Here is a 16,418-nt window from a genome sequence, read left to right as displayed (position 1 = left end):
GGGGTTTTTTGGTCTTAGGGTGTTTTTTAGAATAGGTCTTTTCAGTATCTTATATCTGCTTTAAATATCCCTAAATTCTTTTGATCTGAGGATAGGTAAGCAGTGTTTTAGGCCTCCTTTTGTTATATAAACTGAATTCAAAGCTTGAGGAAATAAAACTGAGTCTATTCTTATATACAATTCTGTATCAAAACCTAATAGCAGTTTTTGTGATATGAAATCTCATTACCATGAGTTACAAGTATTTTTTGAGTTTTAAAATTTTGATCTTTTAAGTTATACATACAATTTTATACTTTTCAAGAGAATGAAAATTCCTCATTTTAGAACACTAAACGGAATAGACATTTATACCTTAGATTCTTCTGGAATAGATACTCAGAGGTTCAGTTTTTCCTTCTTTGATATCTTTGACCTCTGAGAAGAGCCAACAGCTTATTTTATTTAAATAAAGAGCCCTATAATAGTATAGTTAATGGTATAAGTACGATAAAGTTTACCATATGCTATTATTATATAGTTCATATACTATTTATATAAGTATATAAATATAATACTATATATAGGACTATTTACTACTGTAATATACCACAGTGTGTACACTATATATATTCTGTATAAATGCATGTTTATATATACATATATATATAAAATAGTATGATATAAAGCTGTTTTTCTGTCAAGAGCATAGTTTGAAGACAGTTTCCTTCAGATTTCTACAGTTAAAACTGACTTTCTTTGGGAAGCCATCTATTACCTAAGGGTAAAGAGGGGGACAGGGGAGGCTCATAGGTTACCATAATACCTTGATTGGGTCTGTGTAATTATGAGATTGATGACCAGTCTTGTTAACTACAGAATAGACAACTCTAATTGTTAAAATATTTATTGATTGACATTCTGAACTGTGCACAGCATTGTGCTGTTAATGAAAATGAGAGGGCCACTGCACAACTCTGTGGAGCACCATTCTTCTAACACTCTAGATTGTCTCAGTTCTTGTTTGCTTGCAGAAATTTATCTTAAATATTTGGTGCCTACTGCTATTGGATAGATTATAATGTTTTGCTTTGTTTTTTAAAGAATTTATTTATTTGAGAGAGAGCGCGTGCAAGCCTGTGCACAAGCGGGGGGGAAGGGCAGAGGGAGAGGGAGAAGCAGGCTCCCTGCTGAGGAGCTAGCTGGGCTCCATCCCAGGATCCCAAGATCATGACCTGAGCCAAAGGCAGACACTTACCTCACTGAGCCACCCGGGCGCCCTGATTTTAATGGTATTTTATTTTATTTTATTTATTTATTATTATTATTTTTAAAGATTTTATTTATTTGACAGAGAGAGACATAGCGAGAGAGGGAACACAAGCAGGGGGAGTGGGAGAGGGAGAAGCAGGCCTCCCGTGGAGCGGGGAGCCCGATGCGGGGCTCGATTCCAGGACCCTGGGATCATGACCTGAGCCGAAGGCAGATGCTTAACGACTGAGCCACCCAGGCGCCCCTTTAATGGTATTTTAAACACAAAAGTATTATTTAGTTTTTTGTTACACACAGTCTACTTTCAATCAGTGAGAGCTATAATGATTTACTCCCTCCCTTCTCCACTCTTACCTTCCACAGTCACTTTCGCCTCTGCTTCCTATTAGTTTGTTTTGTCTTAAATCAGCATCTTTCCACTTTCCCTAAAGCGTTCATGTCATTAGCACTGCATACATCTTCCATGCCACAGGCATCTTTAATACATATGTGGCTTTTACAACAGTGGACAATCCAGAGGACTCTCATATCTATCTATAGCCATCCTCGACTGCCCTGTGGAGTCAGTGTTTTCAACCAGACAGTGGCACTTAAAAACAAAACCTGTCTAAAATAGTTCCTTCACCCAAATGCTTTTCTTGTGTTCTTTTATCTCTTTAATGGGTATCCTACTTTTTACTCAAATTACAGATAATACCATCTTTATCCTGCATTGTGATTGCGCCAATTCAAGATGTATTCTTGATATTTCTTTCACCATTTATATATATATATTTAAGATTTTATTTATTTGAGAGAGAGAGAATGAGAGACAGAGAGCATGAGAGGGAAGAGGATCAGAGGGAGAAGCAGGCCCCCCGCTGAGCAGGGAGCCTGATGCAGGACTCGATCTTGGGACTCCAGGATCATGACCTGAGCCGAAGGCAGTCGCTTAACCAACTGAGCCACCCAGGCGCCCTTATATATATTTTTTATGCTTAGGGCTCTTCTGTTACATGTAAAACTGGGGTATGTAACAGTAAGTCTAGTGTAGAGCTGTGTGTGTGTGTTGTGTTATGTTGGGAGTGGTCTCTCCCAGGTGCAGGCTACAGTAGCTAGCTTGGTGTTAGCAGTCTCTCCACCAAAAAATAAAAATTGAGAATTTGTATAAATTGTAAGTTCCTTTTTCTCCTTTTTCCTATTTGCTTATTTTATTCCATTTTATCCTCATTTTCTACTCCAGTTAACCCCAAAGCACTCCTTCTAATGTGTTTCTATACATTATTACTATGTCTTCCTGCCAGTGTATGTAGTGTATTTGTGTTTTTAACTTACATAAATGATAGTATCCCATTTTGTTTCCCACTTTTTTACTGAGCACTATGTTTTAATCTCCCTGTTGCCCTGCAAAGGCCTAATTCATTGTTGTGAACTGCTGCATAAAATTCCACCAGGTACATATCCACTCTCTGCAGAAGCCCTGGTTGCTTCCAGCTCTCCCCCACCACTGGCAGAGCAACAGGGAGCATTCTAGCATATGCTTCTATGAACCCCTGTAAGAATTTAGCCAAACTGCAGAGGGATCAGAGTTTGCTGAAGTTCAGTTTTATTTAAGTTGTGCCAGATACTTCTCCAGAATGGTGGTATTCTTCTCCATGCCTACTAGTTGTGGGGCATGAGAGTTCTTGTATCCCTAGATCTCCTTGGCATGGTCGGATTTTCAACTTTTTATCATTCTGTAGATCTAAAGTGGTATCTTATAATTTGATTTGCATTTTCTTGGATTATACCCCTCTTTATGTTAGTCTCTTGTTAGATTTTTGTGTATCCTATTCTGTATATTGCCTGATCATATCACTTGCTTACTCTGTACCAAAGTTCTGTTTGGATATGTTAGATATTAAACCTTTGTTCTAGGTTTTGCATGTATCTTCTCCCTCTCTGACCACTGTTAGCTTTATAGTGTATAGGTATTAATTCTTCATTATAAATTTAATTCAATTCCAGCCTAAATTCCAGTTGGATTTTATTTTCTTTGAGGCAGCTCTATAAACTTAATCTAAATTTAGGTATGCAGAATGTGTTCAGGAACAGCTAGGTCAGTCTTAGAAAAAGAATATGTTGGGAGAGAGTGGTTGTTGCATTACCAGATGTATAAAGATGTGCCCCAGTAGTACAATGTTATTCTTGCCCTGGCCTTGTATTGTAGTAAGATAGACAAATGAAGAAAATTTAGAGTGCTCAGAGATAGACACGCATGTATTTGGATTTTAATATGTGATTACCATGGTACCAGAAAAACAGTGGGGGAAAGGATGGAGCGTTTAATAGATGGGTGTAGGGAAAACTGACTCAGCATATGGAGCAAATAAAACTGAACTCCTACCCTAATACCATATATGAAGAAAGTTCTAGATAGATTAAAGGTCTACATGTGAAAGGTAAACTGTTAAAGTAGTTTTTTTGGTGGTAAAAAAGAAAATGTGACCCATAGGCTACAAAGGACTTTGTAAGCCTATCTTCAAAAGCACAAATTTTAAGGTAAAATGAAATTAATTTATCACATGAAATTTAAATGTTCTGCTTAATGGACTTCTCCTTTTAACCTCAGAATCTGAATGTCTGGCAGTGTGCATTGCGTGCCTTTAAGGGAGGGGAGGCCGAGTTGGCTCTGCATGTACGTACTGTGTTGGCAGAAGGAAGGAAGCCTCTCTGTTCTCTGAAGTTGCTCACATCTTACTCAGCTATAAAATGAGAAGTCTCCACTTGACAGTTTCCCATGTTTACGAGCGTCTGTAGAGGAATGGTCTGGATCAGTTTTTTCTAAATATATTATCTATGACAGAATTGCACCAGGTGGTTGTTAAAAATGGAAATTCCTCTTTTCTCCATCTCTCCCTCTCCCATTGTTTCAGTACAGGTCCAGATAGTAAATATGTTAGGCTTTGCAAGCCATGTGGTCTCTGAACTGTTCAACTCTACCCATAGTACAAAAGCAGTGATAGACCATACATAAATGAAGGAACATGGTGGTGTTCCAATAAAACTTTATTTATAGATACTAATAAGATATTAGTGTCACAAAGTTATTTTCTTTAAATTGTTTTCAGTTACTTAAAAAATGTAAAATTTGCCATTCTTACCTTGTTTGAACAAAACAGTCAGTGGGCCTGATTGGCCCATGTGAGTCATAGTTTGCAAACCCTGCTCCAGAATGGTCCCTTAGTCAACTGAAGTTTGAAAACCAGTGCTCAGGATTATTTAATAAAATTAATTGTTATTGTCTGTTATTTTGGGAAATTTCTTGTTTTATCATAAACTTCCAGTGCTTATGAGAGAAAGTAGTTCTCAGTGGTCAAGAAGGAATGATTAAATAAATCTCTTACGGTCTAATGTAACATTTAACTTATTTTAATTGCTTCTTAAACATGTTCAGGAATGGATAATGAAAAGGGAAACTGGAGTGTTTATTTACTATATCCTGAAGTATACCATTCAAGATGGAATTGGTAGAGATGAAAAATAGAGGCAGCCTTTTTTTTTTTTTTTCCTTCTATTTAAAATAACAGTAGTATGGTGTCTGGCTGGGTTTTTTTCCTTTTAAAATGATTTATCAGGATGAACAAATAACTCCTACCTTGAAATGCTCTAAGGATAGGAAGCAGGTATGCTTTGTGAGGTCAAAATGTTAGTCATGTTAGGGGCGTCTGGGTGACTCAGTCATTTAAGGGTCAGACTCTTGATTTTGGCTTGGGTCCTGATCTCAGGGTCTTGAGAACGAGCCCCGTATCAAGCTCTTTGCTGAGTGTGGAGCCTGTTAAGATTGTCTCTCCCCCCCCCCCCCGCTCCTCCCCTGCATCACGCATGTGCACGCTTCTTTTCTCTAAAAAAAAACCCAAAAAACCCCCAAAATGTTAGTCATGTTGTTATTTCTCAGTACTTCCAAAAGAGGAATTTACTATAAAAAATTGTGGTAATTTTTTCCTTAAGTTGGTGGAATGGTTCTTCTGATTGATGTTATAAGAAGAATAAACTTTTCTCTTTGGTTCATTAGTTGGGTGATCATATAATTATCATTGGTAATTATGCCAGGGCAGTAGGCATAAAGCAGGATTATCCTGGGCAAACCAGGATGTGAAATGACTTTGTTCACCAGGCACATATACTACTAATTAAAATATGGGCTCCTGGGTAGCTCAAATGGTTAAGCATCTGCCTTTGGCTCAGGTCATGTTCTCGGGATCCTGGGATCGAGCCCCGTGCTGGGCTCCCTGCTCAGCGGGGAGCCTGCTTTTCCCTCTGCCTCTGCCTCTCTCTCTCTCTCTCTCATGAATAAATAAATTAAATCTTTAAAAAAAAAAAAAATAAAGCATGGGTCAGTCTTCTGACTCCCTAGATGAAAAGAATACATCCAGTAAATTAATGTCATGTCTCAGTAGAACATGATGTCAAAAATAAGCACTTTCAAAGAAAATAAGGGTGGTGATAAATATTAGTAAGATAATTACAACTGAAGTGAAGTTTATTTTTACCTCAAAGGGTAGAAATACCCTGTGGTATTAATATCTTAAAAAATATATTTCAAAAAATACATATTTCATATATCTGTATATGTGTGGGTATTGTATACATTGTAATTTTTAAAAATTTTATTTTGGAGGTTATGAATGCACATGATAAGACAATTCAAACAGTAGAAAAGGGTATAGAGAAACAATAAGTTTTCCCATTTCCTGTCTGAAAGGCAGTTGCTGTTGCAAGTTTCCTGTGCAAGTTACTTTAGGTATATTTAATCTATAGAAACACATATGGGGCGCCTGGGTGGCTCAGTTGATTGGGCATCTGACTTGATTTCGGCTCAGGTTGTGATCTCAGGGTTGTGGTATCGAGCCCCAAGTCGCGTTCAGCACAGTCTGCTTGTCCCTCTCCTACTTCTCCGCCCCCCCTTTAAAATAAATTTAAAATTTTTTTTTTTTTTAATTTCACTCATTCATTTGACAGAGAGAGACACAGTGAGAGAGGGAACACAAGCAGGGGGAGTGGGAGAGGGAGAGGCAGGCTTCCCGCCGAGCAGGGAGCCCGATGCGGGGCTCGATCCCAGGACCCTGGGACCATAACCTGAGCCAAAGGCAGACGCTTAATGACTGAGCCACCCAGGCGCCCCTAAAATAAATAAAATCTTAAAAAAAGAGAAACACAAACCCCCCTCCCCACCTCCATTTTTTTTTTTTTAAGATTTCATTTATTTTTTGACAGATAGTGAGAGAGGGAACACAAGCAGGGGGTGTGGGAGAGGGAGAATCAGGCTTCCTGCGGAGCAGGGAGCCTGATGTGGGGCTGGATCCCAGGACCTTGGGATCATGACCCGAGCCAAAGGCAGATGCTTAACCATCTGAGCCACCCAGGCACCCCCTACCTCCATTTTTTATAAACACAAATGGTAATATGTTCTCTAACATATTTCCTGTTTCCACACCTTGCTTTTTTAACTTAGGATATCTTGGACTTTTCCCTGTTTTTACAACAGGCCTTGGTCGTAGTATAGTGATTTATACGTGAAGAAACTCAGGCTCTGAGTTTATAACTTGTTTTAAGGTAATGCATATTAAGTATTTATTAAGCAGATACTTAATAAAGGTTCAGTCCCATCATGTTCTCTTGCCCAAGTATGTCCTTACCATAAGGAGCTCAGAGGAAGATAATCACAACACAACTTCAAGAAAAATAACAGGACAAGTATATAAATGCCCAAATAAATATGTGGTACAATCACAAACTGCCCTGGCAGATCAGACATGGGAGAAATAAAAGTGTAGTCAGGGAAAATTTTATAGACACTAGGGAGATGGGGGAAGGATTTAAACAGAAGGCCAAAAGAGGAGGGCTGTATTAACATTTTGAGGAATTGCAAAACTGTTTTTCATAGTGGGTACACTATTTTACATTTCCATCTAGCCAACACTTACTCTCTGTGTTTTATTATAGCCAGCTAGTGGGTGCAAAGTGGTATCTCATTGTAGCTTTTATTTGTATTTTTCTAATAGTTAATGATGTTAAGCCCCCCCCCTTTTTTTTTTAATGTGCTTATTAGCCATTATATGTCTTCTTGGGAGAAAAGTCTATATCCTTTGCCCATTTGAAAATTTGCTTTGTCTTTTTATGACTGAGATTTAAGAGTTCTTTATATTCCATATAAAAGTCCCTTATCAGATACATGATTTGCAAATATTTTCTCCCATTCTGTGGGTTGTCTTTTCATTTTCTTGATGGTATTGTTTGCAGCCCAAAGTTTGTGATTTTTTTTTTTTTAAGATTTTTATTTATTTATTTGACAGAGAAAGACACAGCAAGAGAGGGAACACAAGCAGAGGGGGGAGTGGGAGAGGGAGAAGCAGGCTCCCCGCTGAGCAGGGAGCCTGATGCGGGGCTTGATCCCAGGACCCTGGGATCATACCTGAGCCGTAGGCAGACACTTAACGACTGAGCCACCCAACCACCCCCCAAAGTTTGTGATTTTTGATGAAGTCCAATTTATACATTTTTTCTTTTGCATGTGCTTTTGGAGTTGTAGCTGAGAAACCATTATCTAATCCGAAGTCACAAATATTTGCTCCTATGTTTTCTTCTAAGAGTTTTATAGTTTTAGTTCTTACATTTAAGTCCGTGCCCCGAATTAATTTTTGTGTATGGTGTGAGGAAGGGATCCAGCTTCATTCTTCAGCATATGGCTGTTGCATTATCCCAGCACCATTTCGTAAAAAGACTGTTTCCCCGTTGAGTTGTCTTGGCAGTCTTGTCAAAAATCAGTTTACCCTAAATATGAGGGTTTATTTCTGGACTCACAGTTCTGTCTCGCTGATCTATATATCTAGCCTTAGGCCAGTACCACACTGCCTTAATGTCTATAGCTTTGTGTAGTAAGTTTTGAGATTGAGAGATTTGAGTCTTCAACCTTATTCTTTTTTGAAATTATTTTGGGAATTCTGGGTCCCTTGCATTTTCATATGAATTTTAGCATCTGCTCATCAATTTCTGTAAAAAAAAAAAAAAAATCCAGCTGGAATTTTTATAGGGATTGCATTGAATCTGTAGAACAAATTTAGGAAATATTTCTATCTTAATGCTAGATTTCCATTTGTCAACATAAGATGTGATTTCAATTTATTCAGGTCTTGTTTAATTTCTTTCAATGATGTTTCGTACTTTCCAGTATATATATTTCGTACTTTTTATTTATTCTTTTTGATGGTATTATACATGGAATTAAAATTTTTTTTTTGCCATTATTCATTGGTAGACTATATAGAAATACAATCAACTTTTGTATATTGAGTTTTGTACCCTACAACCGTGCTCAGCTTGTTTATTAGTCTAATAGCCTTTAGTGGGTTCCTTAGGATTCTCCATACAAGATCATGTTATCTATAAATAGATAGTTTTACTTCTTTTTCTTGCCTAATTGCACTGGCTAGAATTTCTAGTACAGTATTGAATAGAAATAGTGACAGTGGATGTGTTTGTCTTGTTCTTAATCTTGAGCAAAAGTACTCAGTCTTTCACCATTAAGTATGGTGTTACGTGTGGGTTTTTCACTAGTGTCTTTTTAAGAGCCAAACTTTTAAATTTTCATGATGTCTAGTTTGTTGGTTTTTCTTGTATAATTCATGCTTTTTGTGTCCTGGGAATTCTTTGCCTACCCCAAGATTATGAAGATTTTCTCCTATGCTTTCTTCTTGAAGTTTTATAGTTTTAACTATTAAATTTCAGTCTGTCATACATTTGTGTTCATAATTCAGCTTTTAAGATTAAATGCATATAGGGAAGTTGGCAGGGAAAAGGAGGCATTTGTCACTAATTACTTGTTTTTTGAAAATGAGTAAATTGGTGAGAATAACTACATGTAAACCAATAGCTCTGCTTTGTACAGTTTTTGCATTTGATAGTCTGCCAGTGCTCCTCAAAACACCCTGGTGGTATTTTTGGGGGAACACTTCCCCATGACTAACATAGGTGTTATTTGTTCATCTAACATCCTTTAGGGTACCAACACCCCTCATTTTGTAATAGCCCTTTTCATTCCATCAAGAGTCTCCCCTGACCCCACAGGAGTGGTACAGGACTCAAGCCCAGCCCACCAGAGCTCTGCTTTCTTCTAAGAACAATGGTCATTTCAGAGCAGGGTGTTTGGCCTAATCTTTTATTTATTTATTTATTTATTATTATTATTTTTAAAGGTTTTATTTACTTATTTGTCAGAGAGAGAGAGCACAAGCAGAGGGAGAAGCAGGCTTCCCGCTGAGCAGGGAGCCCGATGCGGGACTCGATCCTGGGACTCCAGGATCATGACCTGAGCCGAAGGCAGTCGTTCAACCAACTGAGCCACCCAGGCGCCCCTGTTTGGCCTAATCTGAACTGATTGGAGCTATGGCAAAAGTATTGGGGAGGGCTCTTTCAAAGGTTGTCCTTTTTTCTGAGGTAGCTGTGAGTTGGATGTGGGTCTTGAACTTCTGATGTCTGTCTTTTCCAAGTCATCATGTGTGGAGAGCCTGTCTCAAAATGAAGTCAACCCATAGTTGAGGTGATGAGCCCTTAATGACACTACCCTTTGGGCCCTCCCTTTGTGGTTTTTTTTTTTTTTTTTAAGATAAGAGCGAGAGAGCGCGGGCGCACGTGTGCGCAGAAGGGCAGAGGGAGAAGCAGACTCCCTGCTGAGCAGGGAGCCCGATGCAGGGCTTGATCCTGGACTTCGGGACCATGACCTGAGCCAAGGGCAGATGCCCAACCAACTGAGCCACCAGGTGCCATCTCTCTTGGTGTTTTAAATTATGTGGGCCAGTAAATTCTTCAGGCTCAGGCTCATTTAAGTTAGGTATCTTTGCTTGTAACTGAATAAGTCCTAACTAATAAGCTGTTAATCTTTTCAAATTAAGGTCTGTACGTAGGAATTTAAAATAAGTTAGGATCTATTTCATTAATGGATAGTAAAGGAATAATAACTTTTATGTGTGTGCTGTAGGAGGAAGCAGCACCTTGTGGCCTTTACAAAAGCTAGGAGATTCTGTTAAATACCTAGGATCGTGATACTGCTTTCATGGAATACTGAATTTAAATCCTATGGTTAAATGAGAATTACTGAGAAGTATATCTTTAAATGTCTGCTTTTAATGAATATATGGATTAATTACTCATTTGACCAGCTTCTTGATGATATTTTGTGGGAGTTAGATGTATGATAGAGGCTTCACATTTATGAAAGCAGATTGTTCTCTGAACAGGTTAGGATTTTCAGGTATAATTTTTTGTTACTTTAGAGTAATTATTTTGTGAGACTCTAGTTTTCAAATTAAAATGAGGAATATATTTTCAACTTACAGATGCACAGAGCAGTTATTTCGGGTATGTATCTAATATAGAAATACAGAGTTCACTGTGTAGTGGTGAAATTAAAGCATGCTTAAAGCAATCTTTGGGTTTTTAAAGGTAGGTCTCTAAAACGTCTCTTATTAAGGGGTACACATTTGCAGTCTTAAGGAGACACTTCCACCATTCTTGCAAGTCTGTGTTTTTAAATTTTATTAAATCAGTACGTACCTTAATAATATGATATTAATGTTTGTATTATTTGATTTCAGTATAATGCTTTTGTTAGCTATGTGGATTCTTAACACATTAATTTTGACCTTTAAAATGAAAAGATTAAGTTGATTATTGGAAAGCCAAAATGTAGCTTTAGATTTTTGTGATAGCTGTTATTAATACTCCAGTAGTCATTATTTCTATGAAAATTTTAGCACTTAACTGCTTTAAAAATAATTGTGTGGGTTTAAATAGTGCTGTAGGGTTCAAAGCCATTTTATATAGTACTTCCTTTACTTTCTCACGGTTTAGTTCAGTGAGGTGGTATGTAGGATATCATTGGCCACGCTTGCTAGATAAGAAGCTGAGGGTTGAATTGGAATTTTTGTATGCTGTTCTTATTTTCAAGTTCCTTGTGTGTTTAGTTGTATCTTACTATGAAGTGTACTTTTAAAGGTTTTGAAAGCACTGTAACCCTTTCTTAAAACAGATTTCAGGGAAATGAAGCATTTAAAAAACATCAAAACCTTCTTCCCCCATCTGGAGTAAGGTTTGAAAGTCATTGCTTTGTAGTAGACATTATTTTTCTAGTTTGTCAAGGCCCAATAACTGTTAAGACAGTGCTAAGAGTTCCTACTAAATTTGTATCAGATTCCGACTTTGCCTTCTCCCTTTCTCCTTCCATTAATGCCCACTAAGGCCACTCTGGACCTCACATATATCCAAACCCTCCCCTGAAATGCATCGCTCTCTTCATACTGTTGCAAGGGGAGCTCCTTGGGCTTTGTCCCTGTGCTTTGACGGATTAACAGGGAAAGGCTTTAGAAAGGAGAGAGGGGAGTTCAGAGGTAAGAGGAGAATTAAGCTGAGAATCAGAAAATTAATACCATGATTGGCAAGAGAGTTTCAGGAAGGCAGGATTGATCAGTTCTTGACCAAAAAGCTAATGAAGAAAGTTGGAAATGCTGTTTGATTTTGAGATTGGACGGTCATTGTTACTTAATAAGAGAACAGTTGACTGGAATATTGAGATAAAGCAGGATTGAATCTCAGGTGGAAGGGTGTGTGTAGGTGGAAGCAGGAAGTTGCCACTAAAGGGCAGGAGAAAGCTAGACCCGGAGCTGGAAGGGGTGGGGGGTGGGGTAAGAGGTATTTAGGAGTATACTTTGGAATAGGCTTTATTTAATTATGTTTCTCTTTTTGCATGGGAAAGTTTGAACTTTTTGTAACTAAGTGTTAGATTCAGTGATAAAGTAAGAGGAATTTGATAGACCACATGTTTTCTTGGAAAGATGCACATATACTTCTGAAATGAAGGGGGAAAAGAAGAAACGGAATTGAAGATAGAAATTTTCATGTGGGAGAATTGAAGTTTGAGGGAACAAGGGATACCAAGATAAGTGAGAAGTCCTTGTAAAATAGCACATTTAGTGCTTTAGGATGTTCTTTCCAAAACCTTTTTGGTTGCCTATCAAACTGGAGATGTGTACCAAACCCACCCAGGGTTATGGGCAAAAGCTGTTACTACAGTACTAAATATGAAATTTCAACTCACAGGGGGCTGATACAAAGTCCTAATTTTATTTTGTCTTGCAAGGACATTGAAAACAAAATCACCATTACTATCCTCAACATTTCACAAAACAAAGGATAATTTTATCACAAAATAGGAACAACTTGATATCAGAATGGACAGAAAGAACTTTGTATTAAATAAATTAAAATTTATGGAAAACAAATACTTTATTCTTTACCTTTTGGTGAAAACTTTGTCTTGGAAATGTGTGTAAGAATCATTGACCTACATCACTAAGGCTGTTCATTTTGGGGAATTTGTTCTAAATACTTGTCCTCTTTTTTTCCCCACTTCACCTCACAAGTGAAAGAAAGGGCGCTCTTCTTATGGTGGAAAGCCAGCATGTTTGTGTGCATGTGCGAGAGGGAAGGAAAGAGAGAATTGCCCCTATGTTTATATTGGCCCATTTCTAAGCCACCTGCACTTGAGTTTGCAGATACCTACTCCACTGCCCTTTTATCCATCTTCTAACAATCTGCTTTGTGTTTTAATCATTTGTTGTTGACCCTCCTCTTAGCTGGGAGTTTTATGAGAATAGACAGTAGACATTTTTGTGACTCTTATAAGAACTTTCTACATAGCATAATACTGAACAACTATGGTCTAAGTGGATACTTTTTAATTGGTTTATTGTATTATCATAAAACACATTAAAATGTATCTTATACTCTCAGTTCCATGTCTAGCAGCCCCAAAGCCACTGAAATTTTCCTTTACTTCCCTTTGGAGAGGCAGTTCTTCTCCAGAACCACATCCTGTATGTACACTTTGCACTTTAAAGCAAGTGTGTAAGGGTCTCTCGAAGTGAAGGATGGCTCTGATTAACATGGTTATTGCTGGAGGACAAAGGCATTTTGCTCTACCAGACTGGGCCTCGGAGGCTCATTGCTTTGTCAGCCTGCCTGCTCTAGCAGCTGTCTGCTCCTTGGCTGCTGAGTGCCTTCACCTTGGCTGAGTACAGACGAGCGTTCTGTCCTTGGATCGGGTTTCTGTGGGTGGGAACCGGGGTCGGGACGGCGCTGCCGCTGCCCCTCCTCCGCTGCTGTCGGCGGCACCTCACTAACTTCGTTGTTGTGCGGAACAACTCTCCACTGCTCTGATTTTGTGTCATCGTTTTAGCACTGTCTTAGTTGGTGTGCCTCCTCGTGGCTTTGTGTGGTGCTCACTGTTAATGTGAAGTGCACATTAACAAGACACTAAAATGGCTAAATGTTGACAATGCTTTCGGTTAACTAAATTCTGGTAGAGGTATAATTAGTGGTTAAAAATCCACTGGATTTTAGTGGCTAGCCTGAGTTTATGTTGGAATTCATTTTACCTCCTGCTTATGTGGTGTTGAATGTGCCTGTTTGTGAGTCTTTATAAACTGTGAGCCCGGGTTCTTAAAAGCACAACCCAACCAAGCTGCCAGATAAGCCGATGAGATGTGTTTCTTTCCCAAATCCTTCCATTTTTATATGCTGTAAGGCATAAATCCCATTTAAATAAAGCCAGAAAGCCATCTAAATGGTGTTTTTAAAAGAATATTAAACTGGTATTTTTTAACTTCTTGAAAGAAACCTAAACAGTATCTAAAGTAGCATGTTGTACACTGTATTTTTTAACTACTGCATATAGCAACAAACAAATACCAGTTAAGCATATAACTAATGGTAAATATTTCCTGAACTAAAATCAGGGTACATGGTTTGATAGTTTTTGGAAATGTTAATACCATATTGAACATGCAAGATCAGACACATAAACTCAAATTTTAGTGATTTAGCAAATGATGACTTGACTTAACTAAGTGGTACATGGTAGTGTTTGGGATATCTGGTTAACAATACTGCTGGGAGACTGGGCAGACCAGGCAGAGACCCTTCGGGTTTCTTTCTGCTCACTGAGAATTGGATGTAGGCATCGTATTTGTGTATGTATGGATGTATTCAGAGGATTTTTGGTTTATTGATAACTCCTAAGGATTGTCACAGTGAAGTACTTAGGATTTCCCCCTAGATAATTTTGTTCTGTCACTGCTCCAATGCAGGTTGTTAGGTTTCTGTAGTCCCCTAATTAGGCTATCTGCTTCATTCATTGAAGATTGAATTTGTAGCTTTCTGTTTCTGAATAGGTTGATGTTTTCAGTATTTAGAGTTTTCTACTTCTTAAAACAGTGACTGTTTTTTCAACTTCACTCCTGTAGGTGCAAAGCTGTTAAAATCTAAATTGTTTGGTAGGCATTTAATATTAAGGTCCTCTGATTTATTCTCATTTAGTCTTTCCAACTACCTTCCTGCAGAAGACACATGTCTGTACCAAGAAAGTTGTATATATATATATATTTTTTTAAACCCTTTTCCCTATCTTTTTTGGGAGATTATAACTTTACCCTTCATTATATTTTTGAAAATTTTTTTGTTCATTGTGTGTATGTGTTTAATTGAAGTGTTATTGACACGGTGTTATGTCAACTGCAAATGTAGAACATAGCGATTCCACAATTCTATATATTATGCAGTGCTCACCACAGTAAGTGTAGTTACCATCTGTCACCATACAAAGATAATAAAATACTATTGAATATATTCCTTTTGCTCCACTTTTTAGCCCTGTGACTGACTTTTATAACTGGAAGTTTGTACCTTTTAATTCCTTTTGCCTATTTTGCCCATCCTCTCCCCCCTTCTTCTCTGGCAACTACCAGTTGTTTTGATTTGTTTGTTTGTTTTCCTGTATCTAGGAGTCTGTTTCTGTTGTTTGTTCATTCACTCATTTGCTTTGTTTTTAAAGATTTCACATATAAGTAAAATCACACAGTAGTTGTCTTTCTCAGTTGACTTATTTCACTTAGTGTAATACCCTCTAAGTCCATCCATGTTGCCACAGATGCAAGAGTTCATTCTTTTTTGTGGCTGAGTAATATTTCATTGTATGTGTATACCACATTTTCTTTATCCATTCATCTGTCAGTGAACACTGAAGTGTTTTGTTTTTTTTTTTTTTTTTTAAAGATTTTATTTATTTATTTGAGAGAGAGAGAATGAGAGGGAGGAGGGTCAGAGGGAGAAGCAGACTCCCCGCCGAGCAGGGAGCCCGATGCGGGACTCGATCCCGGGACTCCAGGATCATGACCTGAGCCGAAGGCAGTCGCCCAACCAACTGAGCCACCCAGGCGCCCAACACTGAAGTGTTTTGTATTGTAAATAATGCCACAGTAAACACTGGGGTGCATAGGTCTTTTCAAATTAATGTTTTCTTTTTCTTTGGAAATACCCAGCAGTGGATTTACTGGATCGTTTGGTATTTCTATTTTTAATTTTTGAGGAACCTCCATACCGTTTCCCACAGTGGCTGCATCAGTTTGCATTCCCACTCACAGTGCAGGAGGGTTCCCTTTTCTCTACATCCTTCCAACACTTGTTATTCTTGTCTTTTTATAATAGCCATTGTGACAAATGCAAGGTGATACCTCATGGTTTTGATTTGCATTTCCCTGATGATGAGTGATGTTGAGCATCTTTACATGTGTCTTAGCCATTCTTCTTTGGAGAAATGTCTTTTCAGGTCCTCTGCCCATTTTTAAATCAAAGTATTACCCTCTTTTGGTGCTGAGTTGTATGAATTCTTAAGTATTTTGGATATTAACCCCTGTGGATAATCATTTGCAAATGTCTTCTCATTCTGTAGGTTGCCTTTTTCATTTTTTGATAGTTCCTTTCCTGTGTAGAAGCTTTGTATTTTGGTGTAGTCTCAGTGCTTTGTTTTTGCTTTTGTTTCCTTTGCCTGAGGAGAGCCATTCGGAAAAATACTGCTAAGGCCCACGTCCAAGAGATTACGGCCTATGTTTTCTTTTGAGGAGTTTTATGGTTTCTGATCTTATATTTTAAGTCTTTAATCCATTTTATTTTTGTGTATGGTGTAAGGAAGTGGTCCAGTTTTCCCAACACCACTTGTTGCAGAGACTGTCCTTTCCCCATTGTATAGTGTTGCTTCCTTTGTTGTAGAGTAATTCACCATGTAATTGTGGGTTTATTTCTGGTTCTCTATTCTGTTC

The 16,418-nt window shown here is 38.0% G+C and overlaps 1 protein-coding gene across 2 annotated transcripts in view; it reads left to right on the top strand.

The window, feature by feature from the left end:
- UBE2E1 (ubiquitin conjugating enzyme E2 E1) overlaps nt 1–16,418 on the top strand; it is a 79,525-nt gene that overhangs the window by 41,392 nt on the left and 21,715 nt on the right. The window lies entirely within an intron of this gene.

The sequence above is a fragment of the Mirounga leonina genome, unplaced genomic scaffold (genome assembly GCF_011800145.1).
Source record: "Mirounga leonina isolate KUSES-001 unplaced genomic scaffold, KU_Mleo_1.0 Mir_115, whole genome shotgun sequence".
NCBI classification, from domain to species: domain Eukaryota; kingdom Metazoa; phylum Chordata; class Mammalia; order Carnivora; family Phocidae; genus Mirounga; species Mirounga leonina.
The sequence above is the reverse complement of the archived record's forward strand: the minus strand, read 5'-3'. Positions and strand labels throughout refer to the sequence as shown.